This window comes from Phaseolus vulgaris, chromosome 2, assembly GCF_051622355.1.
Source record: "Phaseolus vulgaris cultivar YP4 chromosome 2, ASM5162235v1, whole genome shotgun sequence".
In the NCBI taxonomy this organism is placed as follows: Eukaryota; Viridiplantae; Streptophyta; class Magnoliopsida; order Fabales; family Fabaceae; genus Phaseolus; species Phaseolus vulgaris.
Genome location: NC_143499.1, coordinates 20,468,240 through 20,485,006, shown reverse-complemented (window position 1 = coordinate 20,485,006; position 16,767 = coordinate 20,468,240). Strand labels below are relative to the sequence as shown.

The following is a 16,767-nucleotide window of genomic DNA, read 5'->3' as shown; positions in this document are numbered from 1 at the left end:
ACTTCTAAATATAATGTTGGGGGCAATCACAAAATGTAAATAAATATCACTCAATAAGGATATTTAGTTCATCAAACTACATAAAACATTGGTAATCACCACAAACTAATAGCATCATCACATTGAGAGAGACAAGCCATTCTAAAATGGTAAACAGTCCTGGGAAAACTTCTTTCTTGACATGTTGCTATTATGTATAAAAAAGTTAGTACTACATAACTCTAATATGGTTTCCATTTATGTACGAATGTCTGCTACTAAGCTGCAAATATCAAAATCAGCAGACACACACTTCTCAATATTCCAATAACGGTTTATAATAACAAAGTTACCATTTTAAGGCAAAATAGTTACCATATTTAAACTTGCGGTTAAAACCAAGCGTGATAGATGGACACAGGTTGGAGAATTCAAAAGACTAAGTCATTTACATCTTATCTTTTTAAGTTGTTAACTACAACTTTCATTACTTATTATGCTCAAATCTGTTCAAAGCTAGAGATGTCAAAGTCATCTCCAAATTCATCTTCATTTTATCCCTCTTCATTGTGTTCTTCCCATTCATTTGTTTCTTCATCTATTTGATCTTCAAATGATGATAGATTGTTTATGTCCACTTCTTCAAGTTTAGCCTCTAAACCATGTAATCCTCAAACTTGTTCAACCTCAATCACTTCGTTGACATGTGACATTTCATCAACTTGGTATGGGACTTAAACTTATAGATCATCATAATCTTTATGACCTCTAGGTTTCGTTATAATTGCAACACACCAACCACGTTTGTCTCTGCGTGATGTTGGATATGGTACATAATATACTTGTCAAACATTATGTGCAAGGATAAAAAGATCAAGTGGCACATATATTTTATCCATTTGAATATCCATAATACCATATTTAGAATCCACTCTTGTACCTCTTGTTGATGGATCAAACCAATTATAGTAAAAAGATACAAAGTTCTGATCTAAAGTTGAAGAATTGTACTCCACCTCATACATGCGTTGAACCAAACCGTATAAATCATCCTCATCTCGTTCTATAAGGTCCTTTACATGAACCCTACTATTTATTATTCTCTTTCCCTCACTCCATGCATGAGTGTGGAATTTGTACCCATTCATAAAAATGTGTGTCATTCTTTTACACACCTTAAAAGACCAAGTGATAAATCTCTTAGGTGTTGGTTCCTCACAATTAAAGCCTCTTTGTGAACCTCTAAATATATAAATGTCATTAAATTTTGATCAAATGCTTAAATAAGTCAAGAAAAAGTAAATTATAGAATTTAAAGATACAGACTTGTCCCCTAAACCACAAAGGGAAATCTGCATGTATATGACCCGAAGCATATGATTAAGTAATTTCATTAGAACGTAAGGAGTTGTTAATAGGTATAAATGCATTAGGTTCAATGCGATAACTTAATGAATGAATAATAGTGTTTTAAAAGGATATCTTGCATGAGACTTACTTAAGATATGGTTTAACTTCATTATAGGTGATCAAAACTGATATGAATCCAAATAGAACTGACAACAGAAATAGAAATTTGGGGTTATGGAATGGAACCAACTAAAAATAGTAACAACGAAAAACCTGGATTGAGGAAGGCGCCACAAACAAAGTTTGATAAGCCTATGGATGATCGTCATAAGAATTGGTGGATTCTTGATAAGATCGCAGGATGCAGGAAAAAACCTTAGCAGAGAAATATTCTCTCTTAAAATTGCCAAATATTTGTCCCTCATTCTGAATTCCAACAATGTATAAATACAAGTCTTTTCTTGTTTGTAAGAAAATAAAATGAAACTACAATCCCTATATTTCAAGAAGGATCATCTGCCCTAGTGGTTAACTCGATACTTTCTATCTGGTTTTGGATTCAAATCCTACTTGAAGCAAAATAATAATATTATTATATGTTACGAATCCAGACATGTTGTGCATGTAATCAACAAATTCTTTTTAAACTGTGGGCAATTCAACAATTGGGTCTCCGAAATATTATCCACCTTGTGATGCAGAGTCTCTTGGGCCTTTCTAAGCCTTCCTCTTGTCATGGGTCCACCTAAGTTTGGAATGCCTTGGTCAAGTTCCTGTCCTTGGGCTTGGATGTCCTCATCATTCCCTCCCTCTTGAGAAAGACTTGAAGTTAATTCCAAAGCTTCATCATTTGTAGTAAAAGGAGACAAATCAGACACGTTAAAAGTGTTACTCACATTGTACTTATTTTGGATGATCAATCTTGTAGCCATTGTCATTAATCTTTTCGAACACTTGGAAAGGTCCACCCCCTCTAGGTTGGAGCTTGGATTTTCTTTGTTCTGGGAACCTTTCTTTCCTCATGTGTACCTAAACCCAGTCTCCAAGCTCAAAGGTTAGTTTCTTTCTTTTTTTGTTAGTTTTCTTAGAATAACCTTCAACCTTTTTTTTTTCAATTTGTGCTTTGACCTGTTCATGTAGCTTTCTCACATAGTTAGCTCTAGCATGTGCATCTTTATGCTTTACAACAGAAATGTTAGGCATAGATAACAAGTCTAATGGAGTTAAAGGATTTAATCCATACACAATTTCAAATGAAAAGCATTTTGTTGTGCTATGAACAACCTTATTGTAAGCAAATTGAATATAAGGTAAACATAATTCCCAAGCTTTCAATTTTTTTTTTTTCAAAATAGTTAGAAGTAAGGTACCCAAAGTTCGATTCACTACATTTGTTTGGTACCTAACTTACCCCATAATGTCCTCCAAAAGTGACTTAGGAATTTTGTATCCCTATCACTCATAGTACTTCTTGGTAGTCCATGAAGTCTTACTACCTCCCTGAAAAACAAGTTAGCTACATGGCAAGCATCATCAATTTTTTTACAAGGAATAAAATGAGCCATTTTGGAAAATATGTCAACAACCACTAATATATAATCTTCCCTCCTTGAGTTCGTGGCAAACCCAATACAAAGTCCATTGAAATATCAATCCAAGGGCTATAAAGAACAGGTAAAGGAGTGTACAAACCTTGGGTTTGACTTTTGATTTGGCCTTTTTACAATAAATGCAATTTTCATAAAACTTTGGAAATCACGTTTCATGTGAGGCCAATTAAAATGTTCACGCAAAGTGTCATAGCTCTTTTGAACCGCAAAGCGTCCCTTTAGCCCTCCCTCATGTGCTTTTCTTACTAAAAGATCCCTAATGGAACATTTAGGAACACAATCTTTTCTCCTTAAAGAAATAACCATTGTCCCTAAAATATCCATTGGTGCTAAACTTTGTGCAAGAATTATAGATTTCAGCAAATTCAAAATCATGTGGATACATATCTTTTAAAAATTCAAGACCAAACAATTTTGTTTCAAGAGTAGAAATCAACACATGTCTTCTAGACAAAGCATCAACCACAATATTTCTTTTTCCTTTTTTATGTTTTATGACATATGGAAATTTTTCTAAAAATTCAACCCATTTGGCATGTCTTTTATTTAATTTTCCTTGGCATTTTAAGTACTTTAAAGACTCATGGTCACTATGAATCACAAATTCTTTTGGTAAAAAGATAGTGTTGCCATGTTAGTAATGCTCTCACTAAGGCATACAATTCCTTATCATAAGTGGGAGAGTTTAAGGAGCCACCATTTAATTTCTCACTAAATTAAGTAATTTGATGACCTTCTTGCATCAAAACAGCTCATATACCCACATTAGATGCATCACTTTCAATTTCAAAAGATTTTCAAAGTTTGGCAATGCAAGAATGGGGGCATTAGTCAATTCATGCTTAAGGGCGGAAAAAGATTTTTCTTGTTTTTCTTCCCATTTAAACCCAACATGCTTTTTAACAATCTCATTTAGGGGTGCTGCCAAGGTGTTAAAATTTCTTACAAATCTTCAGTAGAAACTAGCTAGGCAAATGAAAGCTCATAACCTCACTCAAATTGTTAGGGATAGGCCATTCTTGGACAACCTTCACTTTTTCATAATCTACCTGAACTCCTCTGGCACTGACCACAAAACCCAAGAACACAATTTGTTCAATACAAAATCTACATTTATCAAGATTAGCATACAACTTTTCTTTTCTAAGAATATTCAAAACAACACACAAATGTTCCACATGTAATTACAGACTAGTGCTATAGATCAGGATGTCATCAAAATACACCACAAAAAATTTGCCCTAAAATTCTCTCAAAACATGGTTCATTAATCTCATAAAAGTGCTTGGGGCATTTGTTAGCCCAAATGGCATCACACACCACTCATACAATCCATATTTTGTTTTAAAGGAAGTTTTCCATTCATCCCCCTCCCTAATCCTAATTTGATGGTAACCACTTCTTAAATCAATTTTTTAGAATATACAAGCATCGTACAATTCATCCAATAAATCATATAACTTGGGAATAGGGTGTCTATACTTGATGGTAATGTTATTTAGTGCTCTACAATCTGTGCACATCCTCCAAGAACCATCCTTTTTAGGCACCAAAATGATTGGAACAACACATGGGCTCATGCTCTCTTGTACCCATCCTTTTTTCATCAATTCTTCCACTTGAGTTTGGATCTCCTTTGTCTCTTGAGGGTTGTTCTATAAGCTGGCCTATTAGGCAAAAATGCTCCTAGAAGAAGGTCAATGTGGTGTTCAATTCTTCTTAGGGGTGGGAGTCCTCTAGGAACTTCACTTGGAAACACGTCCTTGAACTTTTTGCAAAAGAGAATCAACACTAGGAAGAAAATTAATTTGATTAGAATGATCAACAACCAATGTGTTGCTTTTGCAATATTGTAAATAAAGATTGTCGAAATCAACTCAAAGCAAATAAGTACCAAATAACCATGCTCTGAATACCACATGATGTGAGTTGATTTCAGGATTGCACAATTTGTTTATGATTTTTGATTGAGAAATTTAAGGTGAGAACCCTAAGAAGATTCCCACTGGACACGAACTTAATCAAGTGGTTAAGTAAGTGTGAAGGTTCACTTCAGAAGGGCAAAGATAAAAAGACAATTAAGATGGTGTAGATGATGCAAGGAATGAAGATGACCGAATGGAAAAAGACACAAAAAAGAACATAATGAAGAAAGTAAAAGGCAAAATGGAAAGGAATGCAGAAGATGACATGAAGAAAGGTTATGGAGATTGGGGAAAGATGAACATGCCACTTGGAGGGTGGGAAACTCCAAGATAAGTGAGGAAGAGTCGCCACTGAAAATGCTCACACACTCTAGATAAGACCCAAAACATTTAGGAGACAAAGCTCACTAATCACTCAATCAGAGTTACTTTACTATATTCAAAATATAGGTGAAAATACATGAGGCAAGACACCCTATTTATAGGAAGGGGTGCCTTGGTGGGCAAGATGGGTGAATGGTAGAAATGGCAAGGGAGAGGGGCTGCCTAGGGTGTTGACCATGGTCAAAACCGCACCTTTAGGTGTAACGTCTAGAAGGTAGGTTAAAAGCCCTAATTCCAGGTGCCTTGTCTTGAAAATGTGGGCTTGGTATAAGCCCATTTTGCTAAGTACACTTCTTTTTATGCTATGTGAAGCCACTCTAGCCTATTTTTCTATTTGGACCCCAAAAGTGAGCCTAAATTATTTACAAACATGTTTTTGTCTTTTAAGAAAATCATAAGAAAGAACAGTTGATGTTCTGGCATATGCCAAGTTCTTCTTATAGTGAGGGTCGTTTGATATTTGATGGGGTCTTGACTTGATTGCTGAGATGACTGCTCACAGTGTGAATTGTCTCTTGAGTCCTTGCTAATCTTCTTGGCTACTTGGATTGTATCATAAGGGGTGGGTCCAAGATAGCATGAGTCCTTGTGCTATGCCTGTGATTATTGTCCCTGAAAAGGATGGGAGTTGGAGGATGTGTACGGATTGGCGCGCAATAAATAACATAACAATCCAGTATAGGCATCTCATCCCTAGATTAGATGACTTGTTGGATCAGGTACATGGTTCTCAAATATTCAACAAAATTGATCTTAAAAGTGGGTATAATCAAATCCAGATTAAACCAGGAGATGAATGGAAAACCGCTTTTAAGACCAAGTTTGGTTTGTATGATTGGTTAGTCATGCCCTTTGGCTTAACCAATGCTCTAAGCACCTTCATGCGACTTATGCATCATGTTTTAAGACCTTTTATAGGCAATTTCGTAGTAGTCTACTTTGATGACATCCTTATCTATAACTTGTCCATAGAAGACCATAAAGAGCATGTTAGGCAAGTTCTAGAAACCCTTAGGCAAGATAAGTTGTATGCCATTCCGGAAAAATGTATCTTTGCTGATGTGATTCCAATAGCCACATAGAACAAGATTCTTGACATTTTTAGGAATCACCTTGAGCTGGAAAAATATAGAGGCACTTTTCTTAGAGTTGGATCATTGTTCTAAGACAAGAACTCACCAATAACTAGTACCAAATCCCAAACTCATTTGGATGAACCAAATATTGTCAAATTGAATCAACAAAGAGATTAAAACTGGAATTGACCGAACAGAATTGAACAAATGATCAAATGAACCGAACCAAAACAGAAATTAAAAACAGAAACAGAACATAGTGCTGGAAAATAGAAAAACCGAAACTGAAAAACTCAAGAACACAAAGCAACATGAACAATTGAAGAAGAAGAAAGGAAGGAGAAGAGAGTGCTCATGAAGATGGAAGAATGTTGGATGATCTCGCCACTAGAAGTATGGAATGCTCCTAGATGAGAGTGATGCCGCCACTTGAGGACTCCAATGATCCATCAAGATAAGACTAGAGAAGAAGGCTCAAAGCTCTCCAAAGTTCACTCAAAATTTGAGTAGAGTTTTCTTAGATTAATTCCAATCTGAATTTTACAAAGAGAGCACCTCTATTTATAGCCTAAGGTGCTGAAAATGCAAGCTAAAACAATTCAAATTTCCCTCCCAAAGCTAGCTAAAACCGGCGCCTATTTCAAGCCATGAGGAAGGTGTGACTCCTTCCTTCACTTTGGCACCTCCTATTCTACTTCTACACCTATCTACTAACACACCCCCCTAAAGCTCCTAACTAAAGCCTAAAAGATGCTATAACAAAAGAGGTTTCTAAAGTTTCCCTCTAAGCACCTTCAACTAAAGAACCTACAAAAAGAGAAAATAAATGTCCTCTAGCTCCCAAAGCTTTGAACATGCTTCTTGTAATCCTTTGAGGTGGACTTTGACCTCCATGGGCGTCCTCCATTTGTGCCTCCACCTCTTCTTGAGCTTGATGATTGGCCTCCATGTCCTCTTGAGCTTGATCTCCATCATTTGCCGTAAACTATATAGACTTCCTAGGCTTTGTAGTGAGTTCCCAAGGGGTGCATGTTGATAACAAAAGGTGGCAACAATTAAAAATTGGCCTACACCCACCAATATTAGTGAAGTACGAAGCTTCATGAATTAGCTAGTTTCTATAGAGGATTTTTGAAAGACTTTAGTACTATTGTTTCACCTCTCAATGAGATAGTAAATAAGGATGTAGTGTTCAAATGGGGTCAAGAACAAGCAAATGCTTTTGAAACCCTGAAAGACAAATTAACCAAGGCACCCATTTTAACACTTCCCAACTTTGCTAAGACATTTAAGATTGAGTGTGATGCCTCTAACATAGGCATTGGGGCTTTCCTCCTTCAAGAGGGTCACCCCATAGCCTATTTTAGTGAAAAATTCAAAGGGAGTCATCTCAATTACTCAATCTATGACAAAAAGTTTTATGCTCTTGTTAGGGCTTTGCAAAATTGGCAACACTATCTTTTTCCAAAAGAGTTTGTGATACATAGTGATCATGAATCTCTTAAATATTTGAAAGGTCAAAGTAAACTTAACAAGAGATATGCCAAGTGGAGTTTATTGAGCAATTTCCTTATGTAGATAATGCCATAAATTTCATGATAGGTACCTAAAGATTCATAGTGAACAGGTATAAGCAAGGCAAGTCTAATGTGGTGGCAGATGCTCTTTCTAAAAGACATACCTTGGTTAATGTTTTGGACACTCAATACTTGGGGTTTGATCACATCAAGGAAATTTACAAAGATGGCCTTGATTTTTCTCTCATCTTTCAAGAGTGCTCAAAGGGTGGCCACAAAGACTTTTTTATACATGATGGTTTTCTCTTTAAAGGGAAAAGACTTTGTGTGCCCCAAGGGTCTTTGAGACAATCTCTTGTTAGAGAGGCACATGAGGGTGGTTTAATGGGACATTTTGGGGTAGCAAAAACCTTAGATACAATGCATGAGCATTTCTTTTGGCCCCACATGTGCAAATCCGTATATAGCTTATGTGATAAGTGCATAGCATGTGGAAATGCTAAGTCTAAGGTGCAACCCCATGGTTTATATACCCCTCTTCCCATCCCGAACATGCCTTGGATAGACATCTCTATGAATTTCATTTTAGTCGATCGCTTTTCCAAAATGGCCTATTTTATTCCATGCCACAAAGTAGATGAGGCTTGCCAAATTGAAAATCTCTTCTTTAAGGAAGTTGTTAGATTGCATGGGCTTCCTAGAAGTATAGTATCTGACAGAGACTCTAAGTTCTTGAGTCACTTCTGGAAGACTTTATAGGGAAAACTTGACACTAAACTTTTGTTTTCTACTACTTGCCATCCCCAAACTGAGGTCAGGCAAAAGTGGTTAATAGAACTCTGGCCCAAATGTTAAGATGCCTTATTTCCTGCAACCCAAGGGTGTGGAAAAATTTACTTCCTCATATTGAGTTTGCTTATAATAGAGTAGTTAACTCTACTAATTCTCACACCTCTTTTGAGGTTGTGTATGGGTTCAATCCCCTCACACCCCTTGACCTACTCCCTATTCTTGTACTTGATGAGGTTTTGTGCAAGGATGGTTTTGAAAAAGCATTTTTTATTAAAAAGTTGCACCACCACATCAAGTGCCTTATTGAAAGGCAGGTAGGAAAGTATGCATAACATGCCAATAAGGGGCACAAGGCCTTGATCTTTGAACCCAGGGATTGGGTTTAACTTTACTTGAGGAAGGATCGCTTCCCTACTCAAAGAAAATCCAAACTCCTATCACGTGGTGATGGTCCCTTCCAGATCATCAAAAGGATAAATGATAATGCTTACGAGTTAGATTTACTTGACACGTATTTAGGGAGTCATTCTTTTAATGTTAGTGATCTAACTCCTTTCTCTATAGGTGTTGCAAATTCTTGGAAAAATTCTCTCCTACCCGGAGAGCATGATGAAGACCTGAGAGATAGAGCATCGCCTAACCAAGCCCAACCCCCAGAAGGATGACCCGAAACATGACACAGGATCCAAGGTTAGGTCAGGACCCACCACTAGCCAGTGCTTCAGAGCCCATCATTCCTCAGAAGATTACTAGGAGCAAAGCCCAAGCCATGGTAGCTGAGCACCAGCTAGTCTCTTTGTTTTTAATTTCAGTAGAGTAGGGTCCACATAGCATAATAGGGTGAGCATATTTATCATTTTAGCATGTCTCTAATCCATTAGGGTTAGAAGACAACCCTAGCTTCTAAAAGCTAGGACTAGGGGGCAGCATGACCTATGTCAAACCCTTAGGCCACACCCCTCTTATGTCTTTTCTACCCCTCCCCCATCTTGCCCACCAAGGCACCCATTCCTATAAATAGGGTGCTTTGCCTCATGTATTTTCACATAGACATTGAAATTGAATAGTAAAGAAACTCTGCAGGAGTGATTTTGTGAGACTTGTGAGCTCTCATTTTTGGGTCTTATCTTGGGTGGGTAACATCTCAAGTGGCAGCTCTTTGCACCAGTCATCTTGGAGTCTCCTCTTCTCCAAGTGGAGACTCTTCCTCTTTTTATCTTTCTTTGCGCCCTTCATTCCCTTCATCTTTATACTTTCATGTGTCTCTTAAATAGTTAGTTATCTTTGCCTTATTCACTTCAGTTCCACATCATTGCCTCATTGTCACCATATAATTGTGTTTTTCTCTTTGCCCTCTAGAAGTGAACCTTCACACTTTGTTAACCATTTGGTTAAGTTCGTGTCCAGTGGGGATATTCTTTGAGTTCTCACCTTATATTGCTAAAAATAAAAAAAATCATAAACAAAGTGCAATCTTAAAATGTGTCAATCTAAAATCAACTCACATATTTTTGACATTCTATCTAACATAAAGATTGATACAAAATTGTGAAAGTAAATTGATATATTGAAATAAGAAATAGTGTAGTAAAATGAAGTGCAAGTCTATGAAATGAGGATGGAAGACACTAGACTAGAGTAATAAATAATATCCCAAAAATAGAAATATGATAAACTATTGAGTTTTGACTTAATTAAGTAACTGGAATCATACCTTAGGAGATACTGCTTCAAAAGTTTCACACACCTTGTGACTATCGCAAAACTAATAGAAAGTATCAAAGTTAGAAGCTAATTTGAAATAGTCGAACAAGAAAGGGAAATAAAGAAATAAAAACAATATTTGAGGTACATAACTGACATCAATACACATTAAGTAAAGTTTAATCAGCTTAGCTAAAAAAAATTCTAGTACAAAGTCATTCTCAATTGTTCAAATGTGGACCTCATTAACAAATTTGTAACATAAAGGAACTAGATATTGGATGAATTGAAAGGAAAATTAGGTTCAATAGTTGAATAAAAGGAAAACTCTTATAAGATTTGTTCTGGATCCGAGTGCTCAGAACTCGGCGCTCGGTTGTTGGATCTTGGTGTATGGCACAGGCAGATCAGCTCAGCTTTTGGGCCAGTATAGCGAGCCATGTAATTGGGCCTCAGTTGTATGAGTAAGTTCGTTTTTGTATAATTAAGATAATCCTTCGTACGTAAGGCCTAGGCGGCTAGCGAAGGGTAATTATGGACCTAGGGGTGCACTTAACGCGTATGTGGTCTAGGTCAAGTAAGTGTTTTTCTTTTTAAACCTAAGCCCATGTGTTTTAGGGCACGTAAAGGTTAGTTTTCATGTATAGCAAAATATAATGTTGCACCGTGAGTAGGGTGCCCACGTAAACAAAATGGACCCCTGATGTTGGAACATGAGTTGGTGCCTTGGTGGTTATTCTGTTATTATTTTATACACTCCCTGGAGGAAAGATTTCGTTCTGTTGCAGCACTGAGAGAGAGTGCCCCTGAACATAATATTTTTCTGTTGAGTATGCTTTCAGTTGAGATTAGATTCCCGTGATGGAAAGTTGTTACAAAAGGTAAGCTATAAAAGGGGCTTGAGACCCCAAGTTAAGGTACGTTGTTTCTAAGACTGAAACTGACTACTTCTTAAATTCTTATAAGCTTTGTACTGTCTTGATCATCGAAGTGAAATCAACAGGTAGGGCCCCCTCTGTTTCAACGGAGCTACGATCCAGATCAGCAAGAGAAAAGAACGAATTCGTGAAGAGACAGATGGAGCTAGAACTTGCCACTAGAGTCAACCGGCGAGGAGGTCAACCGACAAGAACATTTGGCACCCATCGTAGGGCCTAATAAACCTGATCCCATCCATAATTGTGTTTGAGTTTTCTAACGTAATGAGGAACACAAGGCATGGTCCACTGGTATTTGAAGGGAACGACATCCCCACTATACAATAACTTATGGAGACCGTGAGTGCCCTTCAAGAAGCAATGGCAACATCCACAGATGAACATGAGAGACTCCTAGCAGAAGTCCGAGTTGAGCAGCTGCTCATACGAGATCATTTGATAGTGGAAATAGACGTGTCACGAACGAGTAGTGAGAAGTTGCGTAAGAATTTGCAGTAGCTTGACAAACGCTCCGCAAGGGAGCGAGACCCGATTGCTCAGCTCAGAGCTCACTCAAGACCATTTTTTCCAGCGATCATGGAAACTGTCATACCAGCTAATTACATAACGCCAAAGATTACTTTCACAGGTGAAGAAAACCTCGAGAGTCGTCTGACAACGTTCAATGCCCAGATGATCATATCGGGAGGAACATACGCCATACATTGCAAGATATTCTTGGGAACGTTCACAGGAACGGCGTTGCAGTGTTTTGTTAGCCTTCCCGATGGCCACATCACCTCCTTCGACCAGTTTTTCGAGTTGTTTAGGGAATAATTCATCATTAACCAAGCCCGACCGCCATTCCCTTTCGATCTTTTTGGTGTAAAGCAAAGACAGGGAGAACCTATAAAGGATTTTCTGAATAGGTTTGAGGCTTTTACAATAAAGCTCTAGACCCAAGACGAGGCCTTGATGGTCCAAGCCTTTGGGCAGGGCATCATGCCAAGACCGTTCAGTGATTAATTGATTAGAAATCCAGCAAGAACGTTTGGGGAGATACGACGATAAGTTGTCGCTCACATCGATGCAGAAGAGGCAGTATCTGTGAAGCGCGACAGCACGTACCCAGGGCAAGCCAAGCCTAAAGAAAGCAGCTGAGCTCAACCTATGAGGGTCCACGAAGCCGCGACCGAGAAGAGGTCCGACATAAGGCAAGCACCCTACATAGCTAAAAAGAACCAACCAAAGACAAAGACAAGAGAAGACCTGCCTTTCCAACCAAAGTTCTGGATGACCTACAAGAAGTTGTTAGGTATGCCAGGGATGGCAGATAAATTGAGGTTCCCCCCGAATTTGACTGGAACTTGAGACCGCGCAAGGATATCTGGTGCGAGTTCCACAAGGGGTTTGGGCATGACGTAGAGCACTGCATAGCCTTAGGCTATCAGTTGGCAAGTATGATAAAAGATGGATTCTTGAAGGAGTACTTGGAAGGTAGCCAGAAGGGGTCCAAGGAAGAAACTACTTCAGCAGACAAGGGACACAAGGTATCAGTCCATGGTAAGCTGAACACCATCTCGGGATGTTCCGCGTCCAAGCGTAAGAAGTATACGAGAGAGGTGATGTCAATGGAGGTGCGGAGGTCTGACGAACCGGCTAAGCCCCACCTCTACTTTACAAACACTGAATTGGAAGATGTGGTCCCACACGAGAATGATCCTGTAGTGATATCCGTCGTCACTGTGGGGAGAAGAGTACACTACTGAGTTCTCATCAACCAGGGGAGCTCAACTGATGTGATGTTTTGGGTAACGTTTAATAACTTACAACTGTGACCTGACTAGTTGAGACCATATGATGGTTGCTTGTTTGGTTTTGTTGGAGATCAGGTGGAGGTGTGGGGACATGTGGAGCTGAGGACGACTTTCTCAGATGGTGCCTCATCTCGCACAATCAGTATCAGGTAATTAATGTTGTTTCGGCCTATAACTTACTTTTGGGAAGACCCTCCTTGAACAAGTTAGGCGCGGTGGCCTCAACGAGGCACATGAATATGAAGTTCCCTCCCTCGAACGAGGGTGATCATCATCAAGTCTGACCAGAAGGCGACGAGGAAATGCTACGAGAATAGCCTGAAGAGCAGGAGGGGAGTGTGTGCGGTCACCGTCCAGGCGCAGGAGCCAGAGGTGATCACCTGAGCTGAGGTCACCAGCAAGAGGAAATTTGAGCCTGCTGGTGAGGTTCAAGAGAAAGTGATTGAAGGGAAGAAATTCAAGCTCGACACATTGCTAGGTCGAGAATTTCAAGAGAAGATCGCCAAAGTAATAGCGAGGCACATGAATGCCTTTGCATGGTCTTTTGCAGACATGCCCGAAATAGACCCCGACTTCTTGTGTCATAGGCTCACTACGGATGAGAAGGTCAGACTAGTAATACAGAAAAGAAGAAAGTTCAACGAGGAGAGATGTCTTGTCATCAAGGAAGAAACGCAAAAAACTTTTAGAAGTTGGTCATATAAGTGAAATTCAGTACCCTGAATGGCTGGCAAACATGGTGTTGGTGAAAAAGGCCAACGGAAGGTGGAAGATATGCGTCGACTTTATAGATCTGAATAAGGCATGTCCCAAGGATTCTTATCCACTACCTAGTATAGATTCCTTGGTCAAGAGCGCTTCAGGTTGCCGATTGCTGAGCTTTCTAGACGCATTCTCTAGGTACAATCAAATCTGCATGCACCCTCGTGATGAGTGCAAAACCGCCTTCATGACCAAGCTCTCCAGTTATTGCTATAAGGTCATGCCCTTTGGTCTAAAAAATGCTGGCACTACCTACCAGAGGTTGATGGACAGGATCCTCGCCTCTATGATCGGGCGAAATGTACAAGCATATGTGGACGACATGGTCGTCACCTCAGAAGAGAAGGATCAACACGTTATTGATTTGCAAGAGCTATTCAACATAATAGTTAAATATAATTTAAAGTTGAACCTAGAGAAATGCGTACTTGGGGTTGAAGCAGGGAAGTTCCTAGGGTTTTTTCTCACAAAACGGGGGACAGAAGCGAACAACAGCTGTGTGTAGCGATCATAGGAATGAGGAGCCCTGCTAGTGTGAAGGAAGTACAATAGCTAATGGGGTGTATGGCCGCCTTGTCCAAGTTCTTATAAGCTGACGGAGATAAGGGGTACCCTTATTTTAATACCTGAAGAAGAACAGTCGTTTCGTATGGACTCACGAGTCTGAGGATGCATTCCTCAAGTTGAAGGAATACCTGGCCAACCTGCCTGTCCTTTGTAAGCCGCTGCCAGGTACTCCCATTAGTCTTTATTTCACAATTACCGATCGGGAAATCAGCTCGATCATCGTACAAGAGCAGGATAAGGTTCAAAGACCTATCTACATCGTGAGCAAGGTACTACAAGGGTTGGAGGTACGATATCAAGCTATTGAAAAGGCAGTGTTGGCAATGGTATTCGTAGCTTGGTGACTCCACCATTATTCGCAGCTCGACGATGACAAATATGCTAATTCGCAAGGTCCTCCATAAGCCCGATATGGCAGGTCAGATGGTGCGTTAGGCAGTTGAGCTATCTGAGTTTGACATGCAGTATAAACCCAGTGGGCCCATCAAGGGCCAGGTATATGCTGATTTCGTCGTACATCTATCGGCTGAGGCCACCAAGGTGGATGGTGGTGATTTCCTGTGGTCCTCTCAGTGGATGGATCCTCTAACCAGCAAGGTAGCGGGGCTGGGATCATTCTCGAGGGACCTAATGCATTGTTGCTCGAGCAGACCCTGAGATTTGCCTTCAAGGCCAACAACAACAAAACTGAGTATGAAGCTCTGATAGCTGGAATGTTGTTGGCCAAGAAGTTGTGCGCTCGAAGCTTGCTGATAAAATGTGACTCGTTGCTAGTGACCAGGCAGGTCACAGGTGAGTACTAGGCCAAAGACCACAATTGGCCTTGTACCTCAGGTATGTTACGTATTTAAGGGAAACTTTCACTGTGTTCGAGTTGGTGCATGTTCCAAGGTAGCAGAATGCCCGAGTAGACCTACTGTCCAAATTGGAAAGCTCGGGAAACGGACGACGATAAAAGGTCGGTTATTCAGGAAACCCTAAAGTCACCCAGGACCATCGCAAAAGGTATCACACTGGTTGATAGATATCGTTTAGCAGTCAAATTAAATGTGATTCCATCGTAGACTTATCCAATGCTAGAAAGATGATAGTATAAAAGTGGTCAGATGACCCCAATAGTGAGTCTAGTGAACAAAATTCAAAACTTATCTGCAAGCAATAAGTATTAGCAATAACAATAATAATAAAAGAGGGTTGTGATTGTTAAGCAAGAAAATATAAATGATGATTTAAAATAGTAAAGAATGCAATGATTGGTGTGGCATTTACCAAAGTCTTGTTGAACAAGATGCTTTGATGTCTCCAAATCCAAGAGGAAAGCTTGAAGACCTTGCTGCTGGGTGTGTGTGTTGTCTAGTTGTTTGAAAATTGTTAATTCACTTCTTAAGATGATCCAAGTTCATTTGAATCTTTAACCTTTTGAAAAGATGGGTTTTATAAAAAGTTGTTGAAATTTCAACAGGTTGAAATTTCGAAACAAGAAGTTGTTTTACCTTAGTAGTTTTTGAAAAGCTCGCTATCAAGTCAATTCAAGCAATTGTTTCGACAAATCAATCAATTTTTTTTCCTGAAAACCTTAACAAAATTTTGCTAAGTGGTTTTAATATGTTTTAAATAATCCTAACTACCTTGGCTCCTTTATTAAATGTTTTTTGCCACTTGGTTGGTCCATATAAAGGTGTTTTTACGCTCATAATCTTGGAGTAAGAAAAAGAGTTTATCAAAAAATTGTTTTTCCAAGATTTGAAAGAGCTTTGGATCATTCTTAAGTGTGTGGAATATGATTGAGTTGTAATTCTAAACTTTAAGCTTTATAATACCCAGATGTATTCTTTTCCCTTCTTCCTTGATTATTGTATTTATGTATTTATGTTGCCAATGAGTATTGTGTGTTCTTGAGGTGTTCAAGATCAACACTCTTGGTGTGGTTTGCCAAATGTAGTGTGTTTCTTGAGGGGATCAAGTTCACTACTTTGGTGTGTGGTGTTTGTAATCTCATTACAAAAAAAATCAGTATTATCTACGGATTTTTACCCACGGATCTGAGTTCGTAGGTAAATTCAGCATTACCTACTGATATTACCTACGGACAACATTATCTACGGACATTACCCACAGATTCTGAATCCGTATGTAAATTCAGCATTACCTACCAACTATTACTCACGGATTCTGAATCCGTAGGTAAATTCAGCATTACCTACCAACTATTACCTACGGATCTTATTACCTACCAACTTTTACCTACGGATCTCTATTACCTACCAACTATTACTCACGAATCTCTATTACCTACGAACTATCACCCACTGATCTCTATTACCTACCAACTATTATCATAATAATTATATACATAATATTAAAAAT

General features: G+C 38.9%; 1 pseudogene; it reads right to left on the bottom strand.

Moving 5' to 3' along the window:
• Positions 1–1,928: 1,928 nt before the first annotated feature.
• On the bottom strand, positions 1,929–2,532 carry LOC150029043 (uncharacterized; annotated as a pseudogene).
• Between the last annotated feature and the right edge of the window lie 14,235 nt (positions 2,533–16,767).